The sequence below is a fragment of the Tursiops truncatus genome, chromosome 4, assembly GCF_011762595.2.
Source record: "Tursiops truncatus isolate mTurTru1 chromosome 4, mTurTru1.mat.Y, whole genome shotgun sequence".
Lineage (NCBI taxonomy): Eukaryota > Metazoa > Chordata > Mammalia > Artiodactyla > Delphinidae > Tursiops > Tursiops truncatus.
The window spans coordinates 116,759,594-116,780,535 of record NC_047037.1 but is presented as its reverse complement, the minus strand read 5'-3'; positions in this window follow the sequence as shown (position 1 = coordinate 116,780,535).

Below are 20,942 nucleotides of genomic sequence, written 5' to 3'. Positions count from 1 at the left end.
TTGGGTAACTCTGAGATCAGGCTTTAAGTTGTTCACCTTCAAGTGAAAGAGTTCTTGGTAAGAAGTGGGTGGAGAGAAGTAAGCTCACTACAGGGGAACTCAGAGTGTAATCAGAACGCAGAGAAACTTCCTCTCTTTTTTCCTTCCTTGCTAGGCTGAGCTGCTAGTGACTCTTTCACAGAACTTAGGAATGTAAAGGGAGGACGCAAAGAGGCCCCTCCAGACAAGCCTTTCTCAATCAATTAGCTTGCAGCCATTACTTGTGACCTTAGGTCACACAGCATAAGTGTGTGGGGTGTGCCTTCAGGGGTCCCAAGGCTACTTATTACAGCTAAGATAACCAAAATCAAGCAGACACTAGTACCTAGAAATATTTTTAAAAGAAAACATGCTAAAGATGTGAAATAGACCAAAGGTAAATTCCAAATTTCTTTTTGCAGGAGCAACTAGTAATTCAGTCAAAGATCTTTTTTTTTTTTTCTATTAAGAAATTCAAAACAATATATTTTTTCCATGTTGGATCAAACAGGACTTAGAACAAAGCAGCAAAGCATTTCTTTTATATTAAATTTCAAGCTGGGAATATAGAAATGACAAAATAAGGCATCACATAGTCACAGATATCACTTAATCACTTTGGTTCCTAGGTTTTATTTTAGTTTCTTTTTTTTAAAGATACTGACATTATATCTAACTGCAAAGTTATACTACTATAAACAAAGTTCTCTAAGCTTAGGGAAATTGAAATCTTACCACTTTGGGAGATAGGAATAGTTATTTAAAACTCTTTCAAGATTACATATTATCTTAATGGCATGATTTCTCTTATTCTCATAACTACTTTCACTAGAATTTTGTTTTGTTCTCTAGTTAAGACAAAATGCTTCCTGTCTTTAAAATATATATAGAATGAGAGTCAAAATAACAGAAAATAAGTGAGACACTAAAGAGAAAAGCAATCTTTTAAAACTACAGGTTTGTTTAAACTTCATACACTGTTTGCATATTCCTCAAAGAAAACACTTTAAAAATAATAGCCACCATCATTATCAGTAAGTTAGTGACACAAAAATATCAGGGAATTTTATCTCAAATCAAATTCATCCTTTTGAATAGTACAATCCAATTAAAGAGCATATATTTTATAGTAATTATAGACAGTCAGCCCCCCTCCAATAGCCATGATTCAAAGATGGATTCGCCACACCACATTTTCTCACCCTATTTACTTGGTGATGCCACAAAGCATCATCTGGTGCAGCCCTATATAGGAATGGCAATACTGCATATAGATGCTAAACTTAGCATTTCCATCCCATTAACCTTTAGTTGACCAATGGAATTATCTTCAAATTGGACATTGTCTGACTTAAATAAGACAAACAAACCAAAGATGCAAGAATGAATAAAGCAGGTGAGAGAAACAGGATCAGATAATAGTATCTAGTGGGCAGGATCAGTTTTGAAAACTGTAGTAATAAAGAACGTAGTAATTAGAATGTTAAAATCAGTTCTGGGTGGGGATTAAGGCAGAAACGGGTTTCCACTTTTTCCAATACACAATAAGAGTCATTGATAGGTTGGGGTTGACATTGCCTCTAATTAAGTTGAAAAAGTAAAATAAGTTAATACAAATATCAAATCATTATATGTTGTATACCTAAAACTAATATAATGTTATATGTCAACTATATCTCAAAAAAAAATCAAACCTTGCACAAAACTCTTCTCCCATGTAGTAATAAAAATAAAATTAAATAAAAAGTTAGATGGTGGGCTTCCCTGGTGGCGCAGTGGTTGGGAGTCCGCCTGCCGATGCAGGGGACGCGGGTTCGTGACCCGGTCCGGGAAGATCCCACGTGCCGCGGAGCGGCTGGGCCCGTGAGCCACGGCCGCTGGGCCTGCACATCCGGAGCCTGTGCTCCGCAACGGGAGAGGCCACAACAGTGAGAGTCCCGCGTACCGCAAAAACAAAAACAAACAAACAAAAAGTTAGATGGTAATAATAGTAATAACAACAATGATAATAATGTCTTGGCACCTTTTAGTGATTCAGTTGCAGCTTTTTTATATACTGAAAACAAGCATTATTCTAGAGCATTTTGGGCTATGTGGGCAATAGAGATGCAGAAAATCAAGAATTCTAATTTCTAAAGGCAAAAAAAAAGAATTATAATTACTGTTTGAAAGATACCTAGTCTTCAAAACTTCTATGATTCAATGCCACCCTGTAATTCTATATTCTATTTTCATATGTTATGAAGAACAAGTTTTACTTTCTTTTTCCCTTATTAAAAACCTAACCACTAGCTCCTAACAGTCAACGAGGTCAACAGCCTTAAACAGCAGAAGTCTGCAGTCATCACCTCAAGGACCTGGTGTCGTTTGCAACAGAGTTTCTGCAGGCACAAAACAAAAGAGTTTCTAATAAGTGCAGAAGGGTCACTAGTAACCTATATAAAACATAAAACATACACCAGCATTTGAAAGCTTTGGTGATTTCATAGTCTAGAATGTCTTCTTTTATGGCCAGTTGACTAAGACAACCACAGACGTTTCTGAATTACACACAGGTTAGGAAAAGAATCCCCTTTGTGAAAGTGTGGTCTCTTACATTAAAAAGGTTACTACCAGAATACTATTGAAAATAGTTTGTCAACTTGACCCTACTCAGTTGCATCTTCATTTTATGGAGAAAAAGTCTACTACTCTGTATGCAATGGCAATTTAATCAAACACTACAGATAATTTTTGCCAAATTCAACTAATTTGTAAAGGATTTTAATAGCTTAGATAACTTTAACACGAAAACTTTATCATTTGTATTTAGAGATACTAAGTTAGAATACATAATAAAAATGAAAATAATTTTAAATTATCTTTCAATTAATTAAAAAAACATTCAAAAATGATAGGATATAATATTTCTATATAAAGTTATAAGGACAATTTCTAAGCATTATATAACAAGAACAAAATATTAGTCGCTAATTATGTGGTGTTGAAATTTCCCACAGTAATTCTATTCTATATCTATGCATTTTTCCCTGCAATGCTTTGGAAGGTAGTCACTTTTGGAGAGAGGAAGAGATGAACTAAAATAAAAGGCTTGAAAAACTATCAAACTACCAGTTTTCCAAGATACCTGATTAGCAGTCTGCCATCATAAGGTGGTTTTAGCCAATTTTCTATTAAAACACCTACACAGAAAAACACCTCTTACAACAGTCCTAAAAACTAAGATTAATAGAGGGAATTTCTTTACCATTCTTCTAAAGCTAATGATATTGGACTAAGAAAAAAACAACAGGTGTCAGGACTAGACAGACTAGTCCTATTCATTGGAAAGTCAAGAAAGTATTTCAACATTTCCTAATTAACTGTATTCAGATTCATGGGCTCTTTCTACCAAAATCCTGGATTACCGTGATTTTACTGGGTATCAAAAGAAAGTGCTACTTCTTGGGACAAATAGAGTAGCATCCTCACAGCACCATCTTTTCCTATTTTGGCATTAGTATTTGAAAACTGGAAGGGAGAGAGAAGACTGGTATTTGATGCCTTACTCTTTCCAAAATTTGGTTAGAGCAATGTAGATGGTAGCAGAGGTAGGAGGATAGTGGAGAAAGGCCCATGTTAAGAACTGTGGCTTTTCCTGCTTGTGAAACAACAAGGTTTGAGACATAGGAGAACACCTTTACTTTTAAGAGAGCAATGTTAGACTTCATGTATGCTTCTTGGTCACTAGCTGGGAGATCTGCACAGCAACCTGTCACCAAGCTGGGGTGACAAGAAGGGGATTGAACAAGCAAGAAGTGGATGGTAAGAAAACAACAGGTGTCATCTGGTTGTAAACATGACATTGGATAGATCTAGGCTAATTTAGTGTTGAGCAAACAGAAAACAAACATAAAGTGGAGGCCTATATAAAAATATGATAGAGAAAATGGGAAAAGAACATTATCAAAAGGAGAGCAATGACTGAATACATCATTTATTAAAACAGACATTTTAAATAAAATTATTGAAGACATGACCCCTATAAGGAAGAAATGGCCTAAAATAAAGACAAAGAAAATACAATGGAAATATACATTCTTAAAAAGAAAAGAGGGTATAATGGATAAAGAAAAAAATGAAGTGAAAATAAGAAATGATGCTCCAAAAAATCATAGGAGTGATAAGGATGACAAACTTTAAAAGGTAGGGAGACAAGTTTGAAGTCTATAGCAACAGTGTAGGTGAGCTCTCTGGAAGAAATCCTGAAATATTTGACTCCACACATTTTATCTAAGATGTCATAAAACATAAGGAAAAATTGAAAGCATGCTATGGAAGAGAGAAAATGTCTATAAAAATATGAAAAATTACAACACAATGCATGTAGGCTCTTACACATTATTTTAAAGGAACCAAAACCTTAATGAAAAATATAAAGAAGAGCAACAGATAATTCAAAGAAGAAATAAAAGAAATAAAAACTAAAGCAGGGCTTCCCTGGTGGCGCAGTGGTTGAGAGTCCACCTGCCGATGCAGGGGACACGGGTTCGTGCCCCGGTCCAGGAAGATCCCACATGCCGTGGAGCGGCTGGGCCCGTGAGCCATGGCCGCTGAGCCTGAGCGTCTGGAGCCTGTGCTCCGCAACAACAGTCAGAGGCCCACGTACCGCAAAAAAAAAAAAAAAAAAAAACTAAAGCAACAGTGAGATATAGTATAAAGTTTTCCTATTATTTGACAATTTTAAAATTAATATTCTGGGTTATTCTATGCTTATGAATGTATAAACTGGAACAAGCTTCCTGGAAAGCAACTAGTTTATATGCATCAAAATTCTTGCATTTTTTCTTTTTATTTATCTATTTATTGAACAAATATTTATTGATCACTTACTATGTGCCAGGCATTGTCTGAGGCAGTAGGGAGAACGTGTTTAACGAAATAGACAGAATTTCTGCTCTCATTTAGCTTAGATTCTAAGAGGTAAAGAGAGACAAGAAACAAGTAAACATAACATGTTAGATACTGTTGAATACTAACATGAAAAATAATGCAGGCTAAAGGGATAATGAATGATTTTGGAGATGGTTGGCATGACATTTTACATAGATGCTCAGGGAAATGTCTCTCTGATATGATAATGTTAGAGCAGTAACCTGAACACAATGTAGGGGTCTATCATGATAATATATGGGAGAAAACATTGCCAGAGAGGCACCTGCCAGTGAAAAGGCTCTGAGCTGAGACATGATTCTCAGTAACATTGTATTAAAGATGTACTATAACAGTGATTCTTTTGTAAGAAAGTCATAAGTGAGACAGACCAACATTTTTGTATAAAGTTGTTTATACTGTCTGCAAAACTGAAAATAAGAGTAGATCAATTTGTTTTATACAGCCATTTAAAGTCATTATTTTAGGAGTTGTTATTCATATTATTATTATTTAGTTGTGAACCTTAAGTAAACAAAAGCAGGAATAAAACAAACTCCAGATAATATATGATTCCAATTTTGTAAGGTGAATGTTTTTGAATACAGTAAAAGGATCAGGTATTGAAATGTTGATAACAACTGTCATTTCTATATAGCAGAATCATGGATTGTTTTACTTTTTGCTTTTTTTCTAAATTATTTTAATTTAACTGTATTTCTTTTATTAAAGAAAAATATTAATTAAACAAAAGGAGAGGCAGGCATTACTAACTTAGGTATACTCCAGCATTCCCTTTATCACAAACCTTGAAGCTTTCAACTTATTTTGGATTATTTATTCTCTCAAATATAGTCAGTTAGTACTTGAAAGGAGTCTTTTTGATAATAAATTGAAGAGTTACCCCTTCCCTTCCATCTCACTGCTTCTACCCTGTTACTTAAATCTATAGGAAAAAATTTAAAGTATATGTAAAATCACATTCATGTATGTATACACCCTTTGTTTTCTCCTTTGAGAGCATATGGCAAGTGTCATCTCCTTCACTCAGTGACAAATGCCCTCTCACAGCATCTACTACTTTGACCCTTAATTAGATCTTCCCAGACAATCTAAAATAACTCGTGTCTGAGACCCTCCCTATCTATATGGGTCCCAAAGGATTGGGGCAGCAGCAGGAAAGCAAGAAGAAATCTTACTATAGTTTAGGATGTGGGTAGCAAAATGGGTGAGCAAGCAGGGAGCTGAGTGAGGTTGTTTAATAAGAAAAAGTAAAAGAAGAAAGAAAGAGAGAGAGGAAGGAAGGAAGGAAGAAACAAAGAGAACAGAGAACACTACAAAAATGGGTCATTAATGTAGAGTGAAAGCTGAGTGAGGTATTGGAACATAAAAGCAAAATCTCATGCTGAAGAAAAAGAGTCCAGGTTGGCCCAAAGTACCCAGTTCAACAACTTTTGTTGCTTCAATAAATATATAAAAAATAAGTCGAGGCCCTATAGTTTAAAGATCTTGTTAAAACAGACAAACAAACAAACAAAAAAACAAACAGTAAAACAAGTAAAGGAAATAAAATGTGGAGGTTAGAAATAGGAAAAAAGGGAGAGAGAAACAGAGAAAGAGCAGAGAGAGAAAGAGAGAGAGACAGAGAAAGAGATGAACTGGTATAATGTGAAAAAAATAAATGACTAGAATAGGAACTAGGAAGGAAGAGAAAACATGGCTCCTGAAGAGGTGATATGAAATGCATGTGTAAGTGGTTCTGACATGTGTTGCTGTATCAGTATATGCAGAGGCTTTAGAAAAGAATGTGGAAAATAGTCTAATTGGACTGGAGATAGTGGCAGGTGGGGTTGAGAAAGCTAAGTGGCTGGAAAGTATGAGTATGATTCAGATCAAAGAAAATAAACAGATTTAAAAACTACAGGGAAATGGAGAAAAGTCACAGATTGGGACAAATTGGGATGGGTCATGTGCCTTGCTTAGTGACAGGTAAAAGCTGAAGTCTGATTCTGTGGGAAAATATATAGGAGGCAAGTGCTGAGCTCCTCAGGGGCGGATCTTCTGTGAGGCCAGGGCTGAACTGCAGTCCTTCTATTCAGATTGTCTTGGATCACACATGGGATACTGAGAAGTCCCAATGCACCTTTATGTCAGTAGAATCCATCCAGTCAAATCACTGCTCTAGCTCTTGGCAGCTAAATCTGCCTGGGCCCCAGAAACAGACCTAGGAAGTTAGAGCAGTAGCAAGTTCAGGCAAAAGAAATTAGAAGCATTAGGCAGATGTGCTCTAGCATATTAGGGCTCACGCAGGGTAGCAGAGTTCAGGCAAGAGCTAGAGTCGAGACTCTATTGGGCACTTACAGAGGAATGTCTTTGAGATAGAGCAGGACTTTCATGAGCAGGTCGTGAAGAACATGCTTCAGCTTGAGGGGTGTGAAAAGGCCAGCCTACCCGAACTTATCTTTTCCTGTAGCTCTTCTTGGTTTGTCCTTCTCTTCCTTGGAGATTTTGATGTCAAAAATTCCAATAGTACCAAGACATTAATTCGAATATGGGTGAAAGACTATATGTGGAAACTCTTACCAAAAAAAAAAATACAGAACACATGAAGATTACTTTCACCTCTTTACAACTATTCTCAGGCTTTAGACTAGGATATTTGGGACTACCCAGGGGAAATTCTGGGTTAGGAGATATTGCCAAGAATGGCAAGCCTGCCAGGATTAGTGGTGCTAAATTCAAGTTATTACTATACACCAGGGGTACCCTGGAGGGCCGCACAGCAGGAGGTGAGTGGCGGGCAAGCTAGCGAAGCTTCACCTGCTGCTCCCCATAGCCCCATTGCTCACATTACCACCTGAACCACTGCCTGATCCCCAGTCCATGGAAAAATTGTCTTCCACGAAACTTCTAAAACCCTTGTTATATTGTACCCAAAGCTCTGATTGTTGTTATTAACATTTAGACTATTGATTTAGATAATCCTAAAGAGTTAACCTTTGGCAACATACTACTGTCCTGAGGTTTTTGAGCCTAAATCCCAGTGACCAAACCTAAACTTCCAATTAGAAGAGGATACAATGGGCTACTGAACACAAAGGGAGATAAAGTTCTGTGATTCCAGTTCTAAAACTTTCAATAAAGAGCTGTTTTTCAGATCCTAACTGCTATTTAATTGCTTACCACAATGCCCAAGACCAAGTAAACAATCAATGAAGGGAAGGGAAGGGAAGGGAAGAAAAGAGAAGGAAAGGAGTAATATCCATTTGACAGGAGATACTATGTAATAAGAGGAGAGGAATAAATGAAGACACTGCTAAAAGTTCCATAACTGGGAAAGCTCCAATGCTTCTGAAAGTGAGCATACTCCTTATGGCAGGAATAGAATTATGAGAAATAAAACTATCTTAAAGAATTAAAGGATTCCAGTTTCAAGAAGGTGAAATAAATATCTTCCTACATCTTTCTTCTTTCAATAATCATCACAAAGCATGAAGGAGAAAAAGAAACTCTAATACAAACGGTGTTTGTTTCCTGTGACTGCGGTAACAAATTCCTACAAACTTGGTGCCAGAAAACAACAGAAATTAATGTTCTTACAGTTCTGGACACCAGAAGTTCAACATCAATTTCACTGGGCTAAAATCAAGATTTTTGGTAGGGCCATGCTCTCTCTGTATGTTCTGCAGAAGAATCCTTTCCTTGCTTCTTCTAGCTTCTGGTGGCTTCTATATTTCTTGGCATTCCCTGGTTTGTAGCCACATCACTTCAGTCTCTACCTCTATCTTCATATCACATTCTCTGCTATGTGTGTCAAATCTCCCTTTGCCTCTCTCTTATAAGAACACTTGTGATGGCACTTATGGCCTACCTGGATAATCCGAGATAGTCTCCACATCTCCAAGTCCTTAACTTAATTATGTCTGCAAAGACTCTTTCTTCAATAAGGTAACATTCACAGATTCTGGGAATAAGGACACGGACATATTTTTGGAAGCCATTATCAGTCTACCAAACAAACCCAAATACTTTCTAAGACTAGGGACTTTTATAACTCTAAACCACAATCTATAAAGGCAGAAAGTGGGTGGAACAGTGGCATTTTATTTAACAGAGTGGAATAAAGACAAACCAAAGGTAAATAGCAGATCCTAATTACAAATAACAAACATACCCACACAATAATGTTCAAGAAAAGCTCAGACACTGAAACATCCAGGTATTGTCAAAGGTGGAGTTGAGGCTAGGATTTGAAAAGAGACAGACTATTTGAAAAACGGTAAGAGGAGCAGTTAGACACTTATCTATAGTCACACATCCACTATAAAGGAATCAGAGGACTAACTTCTCCCTTCTAAAGGAAAGAAATGGTATCTGGAGAAATTGACTGGAACGGTCCTAATCTATAACACAAAAGGCAGCAAAGAGACATGGTACCAAAAATTGAAAGGTTACTTGAAAGTCTAAGTACACAGAGAACTCTGAACCCCAACCTTCCCTAGCTAAGTCCCAAGGTGTTTATATACTCAAACAAAAGAGTAAGAATTCTTCTCTTGAGTAAATAACTGCCAAAAGAAAAATAACATCAGATACAGGTGTTAATGTGTCTTGCCCACCAAAAAAGCTAACTGCCAACCTGATGGATCAAAAGTGAAGCCTTCCTGCTGACGAGCATCCCTCCTGTGCACAAAATTCTAATTAGGTTTTCAGTGCCACCTTCAAAAATATGATTAGAAAGTCAAGAATCATCGCTGGGAATCCATCAAGGAAAAAACAGGAAACAAAATAAGTGAAAGGAATGAAGGAACTCAGAGAAATAGTGAATGTGCAGTGAGAAGACTAAAATTTCAAAGAAATAATAAACAATGTCCCCAAATATGAGAAAAGATATTGCCTTGGTGAAACAAGACAGGATGCAATTAGAAAAAAAATAAAAGAAACAAGCAAAGAATAAGAAGTATGATTACTAATTTAACCTAGGAGCATCACAAGTAAAATTTAGTAAAAGTGTTAAAAGATAATGAACAGTAAACTGAAAAAGAAAAATTAATAAATAGAGGGGAGAAAAGACTTTTAAAAGTAGATAGTCAATGGAGATAATCCAGCACTCACAAATGTTAATACAAGATATGGAGATTAGAGAAAATGTTAGTGAAGAAATTATTAGGGACATAATACCAGGAAATTTCTCATAATTGGCAGCATGAGCCTCCCAATTGAAAGGATCTATCAAGTGTCCCAAGACCAGGGATGAAGAAAAACCCACACTAAAACATATTCTGATAAAATCTATAACACCAGAAATAAAGATCTCAAAATTTTATTAGTGAGAAAAGTAGGTGATATATAAAATATCAGGATCAAAATGACACTGGTCTTCTCAATAGCATAAAAAGCTTGAAGGTAATAAGAAATGTTTTTAAACTTCTGAGAGAAAATTATTTTAGATCTATAATTCTATTCCCAAAGATTCAATGAAGTATCAGGTAGAATAAAGACATTTCTCAATGTACAAGCTTGTAAAACATTTATCACCTGTAGAACCTCTTTCAAAACATTACCAGAAAATAGATAGCTGGTGGGAAGCAGCCGCATAGCACAGGGAGATCAGCTCGGTGCTTTGTGACCACCTACAGGGGTGGGATAGGGAGCGTGGGAGGGAGACGCAAGAGGGAGGGGATTTGGGGATATATGTATATGTACAGCTGATACATTTTGTTATAAAGCAGAAACTAACACACCATTGTAAAGCAATTATACTCCAATAAATATGTAAAAAAAGATTACCAGAACATAAGCTCCAGCAAAAAAAGACAAAAAAATAGTAAAAGGAGAACATAATTTGTAGAAAGAAGAGGCTACAACATCATAAAGCGAAAAAAGTAAATTTCAGAATGACAGCCAAAAAAACCCTGAATGACGTCTTTTTGCAGGATACTTTAGAGAGCAACTAGACAAGATAAAAGAGGAAGGAGAGGGCCCAGGACGGATTACTTCAAGGGAAAAAATAAGAAAAAATTCTTGTTGAATGCTATAGATGATCTAACCAACTTGCCTACATAGAAAATTGAATAGAGAAGCATTTTATAAAGATTTTGAAGCTTTGGGAAAGACAGCAAAAAAAGAAAGGAAGAAAGGAAGGAAGGTAGGAAGGGAGGGAGGGCAGGAATGAGGAAGGGAGACAGAGAGGAGGAGGAGGAACTGGGCAAAAAAGAAAAATAAATGAAGTACTTATCTAAGGGAAGACAAAAATTCTACAATGAGGGGAATATCATTATATCCTATCACCAGTCTCAGAAGTAAACTCTATTTGTACAGTCTTCATATTTAAAAAGACAGAAATAAACTAAAATGGTGATGTAGCTATAATGGAAGAATAGAGAAAAAAATTTTGGAGTTTTAAGAGACTTTAAATTTTCATGTTTACCAGTAAAAAGTCAATCAACAAGATCTAAGTTGAGGAATCATAAGCAGACCTATGCACATTATTTAAAAAATATAGAAGTAAAATAAAACTTAAAGAAGTTGAAAGTGATTTCCCTCTTGCACTGATGCAAAATGGTTTATTTCTTTAGATATTGTTTTACCTTTAAACTTATTTGCATTTTAAATATGTGTGCATATATTTATTTGATAAAAATAAGTTATTTTTTTTAAAAAAATATTAAACTTATTTAACCTAATCCTCTCTCCTTTGTTTAGAATTATGTCAAATCAAATAGGAATATGTTCTCTATTTTCTTTAAAATATTTCCACAAAAGTAATTATATTACTAATATAACTTTATTAAATGAATGAATGTATGATGTATGCTTTAGTAAAACATTCTGCTCTTCATAAAGAAATGAAATATTAGATACAGTGTAATATTTCTAAACAAATTATTTATTAAATTTGATATTAAATATAGTTCTTGAAGGAATCTGTAGAGCATACTTGATAGAGAAAACAGTTTCTTTTTTAAAGGGAATATGCATTCCTAAAGTTATTTGTATTATTTTTACCTGATTTCCAGAATATTTTCTTCAAGAGAAGCACTAGTTAAGTATTGTTATTCATTCCCATCTTCATATCATCTATAGGTGTACCTGTGCCAATTTTATAAACTTGTTAATAAGTCTTACTTATCTTCCTTAACTCTAAAACAAATTTAATGCAAAATTATGTCTTTCAGAGTATAATGGCCCTTTAAAAATAATATTCCCACCAAACACAGAGAGCAAAGTACAAAGAGTTTACAAAACAGGATGAGATTCTCCATTATTATTTCTGGAGAGCATCCTAGTCTGATGTTTTTCCTTCTGCCATTCTTAGAGAAAGTACATTATCCACAACAGGTCAGTCCAAATCTTACTTATTTCCTCAGGAATAAGGGTCAGGCAACATGCAGTATCCTTGGGAAAGGAGCCTAAAATTACCAAAAAGGTCATCTCAGTAAGACATCAGGAAGCACAACTGTTTCCATTGACACGAACATAATGAAAACAAAATGCTCTAGAACTATGTGCTTTGTGAACCACAGTTTGTAAAAATATCACACATGCTGTGTTTTGACCACCCTAGAGAAATCAAAGTCACTGTATCACTCTACAAGCAACTCAGTCCTACTGCTGTTTATGATTCTAAAATCAGGAGCATGTTCCTGGGACACAATCAGTCAGTATCTGCTAGGGCAATGTTAGAAAAAAGCTTTAAAATGCCCTCTTTGTTCCTGACCTGCTATGGGAATTCATGGCATGCGACATCAAAGGAGAAAATTCAGGTCACCTCTGTTGGATGTAGTCATGTGGGTGTGTGAATTAAAAATATGCAACAGGGAACCTGTCAGATTCCTGTTTCAATCCAGTCTCTTCTTTGACTCCTCTCAAAGTGATCCTTACCCATAATCAAAGGAGAGCCCTCAGACCATTTTTGGGATGTGCTGGTTCTAAGAAAAGTGATTTAGGAAAGTCAAATGCTCCAACACTTTCAGGAAATGACCAATAAAAAGGCAGGCCAAAATCTTGGTAGCTCAAAGGGAAAAAGAATGTCTGAGAATATTTCTGTTTCACCATGAAATAGATGAGAAATCAAGCTGTTCAGGCACAGCTGGAGAATGCGTGGAAGTGAGCTGTAGTGTTCCTACTTTAGCTTCTCAAGAAGCTAAAGGTTTTGATGCTATTAGGACATAGCTTGAAAGGATGATGTTTCATAGTGAGCAAAGTGATCAACCATCTAGCAGCTAAGATCAGTGGATCCCGTTGAGTGGTCAGACCCTCAAAGGAATGGGTCACTTGTGTCTAAGAATTCAAAGCTTATATCTTACAACTGATAAAAGAAAAGAGATATCAAAACATGGTAGTCTGTACTAGTCAAAAACAGTGGTCAACTGATAGATGCAAGGTAAGAAAAAAAAACAAAAAATAAATATTTTTTATTTGAACAAAGTTTTCATTTTCATCATTCTAAGGCACTTCTGCAATTTGATTTTCAATTTTCTTCTCACCCAAATTGCTGTGTCACCTTCTTTCCATCTAACAAAATCCTGCCCATCTTTAAAGACTCCTCTCAAACTGTACCTCCTTGGAAATTATTTCCCTAACCATCCTAGATCATGGCAGTCTCTAATGAACTCATCTAAGGCTCTCTCCGCAGTTATCTTAGGCTATCTTGAGATGTTTTAAGTGTATCTCCATTTGTTTAAGCCAATGCCTTGTCTCCTTTGTTACAGTGCAAATCCCATTAGACCAAGAACAAAGTTTTCTGTTTTCTGTTTTAATTTCTTACAGCTCGAGCCTTCATCTTACACAATTAATATGTAATGGTTGACAAAAGAACCAACATTTAGCATAAGTAATATTGGATGGCTCCTGCTTGTCTTATAAGACATGTTACAAAGAAATTTATGCAGACCTTGTGAAGAAATAGTATCCATTCTCTTAAAGCTTTTTTTTTTTTAGTTATTTAGGAGCTTGGCTTAGAATAAATGATAAACAGTAGATGGATAATATTTACAGAGCAGCTTCTGAGTTGCTTGTCAGTAATTCTACAAGTTACCTGGATATTTATGAGTTCAGTAAAGACTTTCTTTGTAATTTGTTCCCTCTACACAAGAGCAGGCTGGGTCTGAAAAATAACTTCAGACATGTTATTTCATTTAAATTTTTAAGAAATGAATTGCTTTTTAAATGATACCAAATTCAAGGTAATATATTAAACACTGACTTTCTTAAGCATGTCTAAATTCACACCTAAGTTTAGTTCAAAGTTAGATATGGTTTTTGAAGTACTTTTTTGAAGATTAATTTTTCCTCAATGAATATTCAAATGATCTGAGAAAAATAGGTCTTAGGAGAACACAAAGCTTATAAACTAAGAAATATTATCAGCCATGCACAGAATAAAATATATTAAATAAAAATTAAACTCGAGAAACATGAGAAACTCTTCTATGTTCATAACCAACTTGAAAATACTATAGCAAAACTTTCTGAAAGAGCTTTCATTATTTGTATGAATTATTTTTTGCTTACAGGGAAAAAATACACTATTTCCAATTATAAATTTACACATTTAAAATGAGTAAAATAAGAAAAACACTGTAAAAGACAACTGAGTTACATAAGGACTTAAATACAGATTTGAGGCTCATTATGTGGTCACCTATGTGACAGCTACCTAGTAGTTAAAAATTATACAGTCCTTGCTGTCAGAAAGATGAAAAAATGAAATAGACACACATATAGGGAAAGACACCTGAGTGCAAATAATACAGATTTTGATGCAAAAGAGAGAAAGGTATAAATCTATGCTCTGTTGCTTTCTACCAGAGGGAACTTGGGAAAGTTACTTATATTCATTCTGCCCAGTTTCTTCACCTTTACAACAAGTACAGTAGTTCCTCATTCCCTGGTTGCCATGTGAATTAAATGAGACATATTATACAGAACACCTAGCAAAATCCATGGAAAACTATGGTCATTCAACAGGTGTACGCTCCCTTTCTGCTCTACCCAAAGATGTATTAGTTCAAGACAGCAGAGTCTAATCTTACTGGAAAGAAAAAGACTGCCACATCCAGACAAGGTTTTATAGAGAAAGGAGGAATTTAATGGACCTTTAGGACAGGAGAAAAATTGCAGCAACAGAAAAAGTGTTTAGAGAGAGTAAAATGTGTTTACCAAAAAGTAAAAATATAAGTAAAGGTGAAAATACACATAAGTGGAAAGATAAAACTGGACGAAGAAGGGCTTATGTGGAAAAAATTAATTACGTATAAAATAAGTAAAAATGTAAGAAGAGGATGGGACCATGAATTCCAAGTGGAAGAGTGGGGACATCTTGGAAAGGCAATGAAATCTCCTGAGCATGGCACAGAGAACTTATTTTCCCAGAGATAAATGCTAATGTTGTTATCAAACTCAATTATTACTACTCTAACTATGAAGCCTTTCCTTTTGGAAATGTACATTTCTTTCAATTACTGCAAATAAAAAAATTACCTTTCATTCAAGTTTAAATTGAGTTTTTACATAAGAGAAATTTTTCTAAAGAGCATTACTATATTTTGCTCAAATAAATTATATTGTGTTTTTAAGAAATGGCCAACAAGGCAACAAAAACCCTCTCAAGTAATTATTTGTAAGTATGCAGAATTTGGACCAGGCAAGAAATAAAAATGCATGTGTAACTCTAATACTCATAAAATGACCATGGTTTGGGAAGCAGAGCAGATCACTAACTAAAAACACTACAATAGATTTTTAATGGCCCTCTGTGGAATTCTTCAGATACAATAAAAACCCTTTGTAATGAAAATAAATAGCATATATTATACTTACTATCCAGTAAGAACTGATTTTATATATCTGCAACATTTTTCGACAGGAAGAGTAACTCAGTTTAAAAAGGTCCTTCCAAACAGGCTATTTTATTTATTTTGCCCCTCATCTCACAATTTCACCCTATTTAAGGTAATGGTGCCTTTCTGTTTTTGGTGTATGATACCTATTATCATCTATAGCTCATATGTAGTCTCGCAGCTCTGTTTCAAATGATGATTTAACTATCCTGAAAAAAAAGAAAAAGGAATTTTGGTATTCAGAGCAATATAAGACCAAAGTGCCTTGGGTCTACCCAATCCTAGAATGCTATTCATTTTTGAAACCTCAGATAAACAGAACTTACTTTCACTGACTTAAATGAAAGAATATTAAAAACTCAGTTCAGAAGAATTAATAATAGTAATCCACCTTTCTTGCATTTATTCAGGATGTCCCTGACTGCTTAGTTTTATTGAAAAGGTGGAGGGAGTTGGGGGGAGAAACAAACAACTTTTATAAAATGAGGAAAACAAACAGTGTCTTAATATCTCATTATTTTATATAATATTAATATTACTCATAATATTTCAAATCCAGTTGACCTTGGCACTTCAATAAAATAAATAATAAATCTATCACAGAACTGTTTTGTTTTTGTCATACTCTTATTTTGATTTTGAAATCCTGGATCATTCTTAAATTTAGTCTAATATCAAGAAAAGCTTGCATTTTGCAGTGACTTCTCTTCTAAAGCACTTTTTAGATTTATTTTATGCATCATCAAAATAGGTCTGAAGAGAAACCACTGACACGGTCGGTGATGGAGAAAGCTGCTGTAGTAGATGAGGCAATGGCTTCCAAAATGACCTTTTCCAGCGAATAGAGGCCAAGATCGTTTCTAGAACTCTCAACCCAGTCTAGGACTCTACGTTCTAGGCCATGCTCCAATCTCTCTAATTTATCTGAACCTCAATCTTGTCTTCACAGGTTAAAAAGAAAGCATAAATCTCAACTAAGTCTAAGAAGAAAGACCCATAAATATTAATAAAGTCTTCTAAAAATAAGGTATGTGAAGTAGCATTAATAAAAGAGATTTTTTTTTCAAATTGGGAAGTATGTTGAGATAAGGAAATGACTGCCAAGCATAAAAGAGGAACCTGAGAAAAGGTCCTTGAATGAATGCATGGGCAGGAAGCAGATAGAGAAAAGTTACCATTTTAAGAATAGAAAGCACAAGAAAATAGAATAAAAATGCAGTCTGGAAAATTTACAAGCAGCTCATGCAGCTCAATATCAAAAAAACAAACAACCCAATCCAAAAATGGGCAGAAGATTTAAATAGACATTTCTCCAAAGAAGATATACAGATTGCCAACAAACACATGAAAGGATGTCCAACATCACTAATCATTAGAGAAATGCAAATCAAAACTACAATGAGGTATCACCTCACACCAGTAAGAATGGCCACCATCAAAAAGTCTACAAACAATAAATGCTGGAGAGGGTGTGGAGAAAAGGGACCCCTCTTGCACTGTTGGTGGGAATGTAAATTGATACAGCCACTATGGAGAACACTATGGAGGTTCCTTAAAAAACTAAAAATAGAACTACCATATGACCCAGCAATCCCACTACTGGGCATATACCCTGAGAAAACCATAATTCAAAAAGAGTCATGTACCACAATGTTCATTGCATCTTTATTTACAATAGTCAGGACATGGAAGCAACCCTAAGTGTCCATCATCGGATGAATGGATAAAGAAGATGTGGCACATATATACAATGGAATATCACTCAGCCATAATTAGAAACGAAATTGAGTTATTTGTAGTGAGGTGGATGGACCTAGAGTCTGTCATACAGAGTGAAGTAAGTCAGAAAGAGAAAAACAAATACCGTATGCTAACACATATATATGGAATCTAAAAAAAAAAAAAAAAATGGTTCTGAAGAACCTAAGGGCAGGACAGGAATAAAGACGCAGACATAGAGAATGGACTTGAGGACACGGGGAGAGGGAAGGGTAAGCTGGGACGAAGTGAGAGAGTGGCACGGACATATATACACTACCAAATGTGAAATAGCTAGCTAGTGGGAAGCAGCCACATAGCACAGGGAGATCAGCTCAGTGCTTTGTGACCACCTAGAGGAGTGGGATAGGGAGGGTGGGAGGGAGACACAAGAGGGAGGAGATATGGGGATACACGTATATGTATAGGTGATTCACTTTGTTATAAAGCAGAAACTAACACACCATTGTAAAGCAATTATACTCCAATAAAGATGTTAGAAAAAAATAAATAATAAATAAATAAATAAAAATAAAAATGAGTTTGGTTAGAACAAGAAGTGTGTTTTAACGTGAGGTGATTTGAATGTGTTCTTAGGTTCAGGTATTGATGCCTACTGAAATATAGGCATTGGCAAAGAGAAGACTGTTCTCTTGTAGTAGAGATTGAGAAGGACTCAAGGGCATTCTAAAAAAGCAGCAGCATCACCCATGGGGAGAGAAAGAAGGCACTGTAAGGGATGAACACAGATTGTACCAACTTCCTCTACTATACAGTAACAACACCGATATCAACAGCAATTTATGAACCACTTACTATACGCCAGGTCATATTTTGTATTAAGTCTTTTAGTCCTCAAAACAACCCTAGAAAAGAAGGTGACATTATCCTCCAAAACCTAGCTGCAGGGAGTTTAAGTAACCTGGTCAAGTCACAGCCAGTCAGTGGCAAAACCAAGTTCTGAACCAGATGTTTGTTAATGTTTGCTGGCTTTCCATATTATTTTTTATTGTTTATAAAATTGGTTATAATTCTGTCCCTTAAGGGTTTGTGTTAGTGTATGAACAGCATCTGGGCCCATATGGTATATTTGCAAGTCTAAGAAAATGGAGTGGGGGGAGGTGGGGCTGGAAGAGATAGAAGATGTTAGAATCCCCAGAAAGTTGCAAGCGGATGTAGCATTTGCAAAGGCCTACTCAGTGTGCTCAATGCTATAGTTTAAACATCCATAAATTACTTACGGAAAGTAAATTACTTTAGAAAGTAAAAGCTGACTTTGTTTGGTTGCTGAAGCATGGGTGAAAATGTTGGAGAAGCTCTTGAAATGTTTAATCCAGATCCTCTGGGCATGCCAAAGAATCACAAGTCACAAAAACAATTTGGTCATCTTGTTCCTTCCCTTACAAAACAAATGCTACCCTTTATTAATACTATGAAGTTTTAACTACTTAGCCTGGCATTAAAAAATCTTGGCAATTTTGCTCCAGATGCCTTTCTATCCTCACTTCCTATAACCTATGACCACTCCCCATAATACGTATGTTCAGTAATCCCAAACATTCCATAAACTGGTATGCCACCTCAGTTTAAAATGTGCTTTTGAAATCTTATTTGTGGATTGCTACTCAGCTCAAATGTCAACTACTCCCTAAATAGTTCCATGATTCCTCAAACTTTTCCTACTCCTCTGCATAGCTATATATATATATATATATATATATATATATATATAATACTCTAAATAAATATATATTATATATATTATACTCTAAATTACACATTGAGTATAATATTATACTCTAAATGTCTCCTTCAGTACATTCATTCAATCATCAAACAAATATTTGCTGAACAATTATGTACCAGGCACACTCTAAGTTCCCTAGACCAAGGACTATTTGTTTTTTGTCATTTTTGGAGGGAAGAGGCTAGTGGTGGTAGTGGTGGTGGTATTCTCTATTGCCTGCTCACTGCCCAACACATAATAACCATTAATTAAATATTTGCTGAATTGAGCTCTCTATGAGAACCTCAATGAACATCATAGTCAACAATAATCATTAAAAAATAACTGATATTATATTTTCTTAGGGAGAAACAATTAGATGTAGAAGACTGTATGTAAAATAGCAGACCTTTAAATTTGACAGGGTCTCAGATCTGGAATTTTTATAATGTTAATTAGAAAAGGAGTAACGAGGAATGGCACCATTTTGATGCTCTTAATTCCATCCTTCAAGTTTAAGTGGATTTTAATCTCCTCCAGATTACCAAGTTAGACTCATATATTCTTAAAACTTCAAGGGCAATTTGAAATCATTCATTCCAAAACCTACACATTTCACAGATGAGGGAACTGTGTCCAGAGAGATGAGAAGAGCTGGGAGAGGAATACAGGTCTCTTCTCCCAGTGTTTCCCTTTCAGTATCCTGTCATCATATATTTTTTCTCTTTTAACTTTTATTCTCTAGATATTCAATGAAATACTGGTAGCAAGTCATCAGACATGAGAATTGTCACTTGGGAGAACTGAAAGATTTGATGGTGGAGAAAATATTTCCTTCTTTTTACATCCTAAGATCTCTCCTAAAGTTGGAATCTTTTATAAGAAGAACATAGAACAATGATGAAAAATTGATTTTTGACTAACAAGAAGAGAGTTCAGATTAAACCTTTATTTTCCTTTTTATTCCATTAGTCTCTAAATTTATGGATATGCAAATATGTTAATAGAATGTCATATATATGACACACATACATACACACATTATTTTTTCATTATGGGAGACAAATATTTCCACTCTTTTTATCTGGAAAATTCCCTGAAATGTCCTTATTTTATGGCTGATTTGATTAATTTATCAAATTCTCTATTGATACAGTGCAGACTGATCATGATTAATGTGTTTATCTGCTAAACACACGAAAAGAAAGTTAGTTTAGGCAAGCAAGTCATTGCGTCCTACTTACTAATAAATCATTTGCTCTACAAGTTTTTGCCTCCTGGATTGTTTACATTTTGAAGTGAATTCAACATTCTTTTGTTCGAAAAAAATACTTTAGCTTCCACCAATCGAATTTTCAGTTGTTTTAAAAGAAGTTAAACAGAAGTTTCCTCTAACTCTGAAAGATCATTACAAGTGTAAAGTGTGCGGAAGGAATCTACCCTCGCTTGACTACTTATGAGTCTTTGAAGCCCACGACCAGAGTATAGTGGTTACAGATACCTTGGTCTGAGGGAGGTCTGAGTTTAAGTATCATTTGAACTTAGAGCTAAATATCAGCTAAACAAAGGGCAAGACCTTAGAAGGGCAGAAATCAGGATGCAACAACCTATGATTACATCTCTGGCTATGGCTATATACTTACTAACATCCAGTCTCAAGGGGCCACATTTCATTGCTTTCACTTAGC